Source organism: Sinocyclocheilus grahami, unplaced genomic scaffold (assembly GCF_001515645.1).
Source record: "Sinocyclocheilus grahami isolate Dianchi unplaced genomic scaffold, SAMN03320097.WGS_v1.1 scaffold9037.1, whole genome shotgun sequence".
NCBI lineage: Eukaryota > Metazoa > Chordata > Actinopteri > Cypriniformes > Cyprinidae > Sinocyclocheilus > Sinocyclocheilus grahami.
The window spans coordinates 2389-4590 of record NW_015512359.1 but is presented as its reverse complement, the minus strand read 5'-3'; the positions used below and the strand labels follow the sequence as shown (position 1 = coordinate 4590).

The window sequence follows — 2202 nt, the reverse complement described above, 5'->3', positions numbered from 1 at the left end:
ACATGAGGCTGAGGAAAGGAAGACAGCATTTAATAGCAGTATATTTTCTGCATTCTAGCCCAAAATCAATGCTTTACTGTCAAGTGCATTTCTCTCTGACAAAAATGCATTATTAAGCTTCATAGCAAATTTAGTACACAGGGCCCAGAATTCCTACCTTACACATACAAATACTATATATTTGCCAAGTAGCAATAGCTAATTTCTTATGTGGCAAAAACACTTTCTAAGTTTATAATATTGTCTAATAATTAATCTTGGCTTTGTATCTTTGTCTTCTTTTCAAGATTCTCCACAGCATCTTCTTTTTAGGGACCATTCATAAGGACAGTCTCACTCCCGAAGACATTATACCTGAAAAGATTGCTGAGATTAGACAGGAATTTCCAGAACCATTTAAGAAATACAAGAGTCATCTACCTAAGCGGACACCTTTCTCAATACTGTTAGACATAGTAAGAATCATATTAGGTTATGCTTTTTTTGTTTTTGTGAATTTTTTTGTGAATTATAAGTATTTTTATTTATCAAATATGTCCTCAAAAAGTAAAATTTACTGCAGCAATCATGAATAAATATATTGCAAATACATTTTTACTTGTGTAAATAGTATTCTTATTTTACTGTTTTTAGATGCAGCTTACATATGACACAAAAGACAAAGTACTGAAGGAGCTTTGCATTCTCATGGACAAGCTGAAATTCCCTTATCCTCTGGACAGACCAGCAAACAAAAACCAGCGCTACTACACACTGGAGTCCACCGTCATTTGCGTGTGCTCGAATAGCCAACGCACATCAGATGAATATTTTGGTGCTTCTCTGGGTTGCAGGACAGGAGAGGCCAAAAGAATTATGATATATTCATCGTGTATAAATACATGGCACGAGCATGTGTCATATGCAGTAATGTCATTCAAACATCAGCCAGAGGGTGACAGCTTGCAATTTCATGAGTCTCTGCGATGCCAGGCATACTTCAGGGATTGGAAAGACAACACTTACAAGAAAAGACAGCCATGCATGAACTGTAAACGGCTTTTCAGTCTGTCAGCAGGTACAGAACAGGAAGATTATCCTTATGGCAATTGTGCAGAGACCGAGTGCTTGAGCAAACTCCTGTTCAATGATCAGTTCATGCGAGAGAATATCAAAATCAGTCATTTTACTCCTGACAAAATGAAAATGTTAAAAGACTGTACCAGGGAACACTTGCGAAAACTGCTTGCTTCGATACCTTCTCTCAGCAATATGAATAACGATGACCTTCCATGTTTTTAACCCGCTCTCTTAAATATTAAGTCACCAGCTAGAGCAAAAAGGGTTTCACAGACTGATTCCATCTTTTCCACAAATAACTTTTTATTGTCTAGCTCTAAAGCCCTATATAACAACTCAAGTCCCACATAGTGAAAAAGGTTTGTATGTGGATTTGTTGCTGATCCTCTACCTACAAAAACTTTTTTTGGTCACACTTTACAATAAGGTCTCATTTGTTACCATTAGTTAAACCAGTGCTCAAAGTGGGCCGGTGTTCCGGTGAATTCAGTTCCCGTTTCCCCTTCGGCGCGCATGTGTGAAATCACGACCACATCAGAAACACCCACTTTTGCTATGCAGAGACCTCGTGTTGCCAGACGTACAATAATTATCGTATCTGTACGATAATTTTGACCTCTGTACGATGTACAATCAACAATGGAAAAAAATCCCATAATGTACGATAATTTCAGAATTTCTGAACTTGTTTTTTCCAAAGTCAACCTCATCAAAACAAAGCCACAACATCGGCTCATTACAGACACTCTGAATGGGTTTAAACTGGTAAAGTCCTGGAAAGTCCAAGGATTCAAAAAGTAACCGAATGAGTTCAGACAGAAATAAGTTCAAAACAGTGCTAATGCAGAGAAAACACGGCCGATTTCATCAGAGATGGCGGAGAGAATAGTGACTTACGTTCAGATGGCACAGAATTATTCTTTACAGCGTGTATTTGGCTTAAAAGCAAGAGTGTTTTGTACTGGATGCTGGCTGAAGGTGTTTTATATTATGCGGTGGTCAGAGGTTTAGTGATTCTGAATGGATCCATACAGTTACAGTCAGGTCAAGGCAGGCGCTTTAGTGGTCTTTGGCGTCACCCTGTGGTCCTGTTTGGTATTGCAGCTTCACTTGTGCTATTTTTGATTAAAAGTGCTCTAAACC

The 2202-nt window shown here is 38.3% G+C and overlaps 1 long non-coding RNA gene across 1 annotated transcript; it reads left to right on the top strand.

Annotated features, from left to right (window-relative positions):
* The first annotated feature begins 210 nt into the window (after positions 1-210).
* On the top strand, positions 211-1701 carry LOC107578137 (uncharacterized). The gene is made up of 2 exons (XR_001608307.1): positions 211-455; positions 634-1701. It is a non-coding gene; the product is annotated as an uncharacterized lncRNA (long non-coding RNA).
* The last annotated feature ends 501 nt before the right edge of the window (positions 1702-2202 follow it).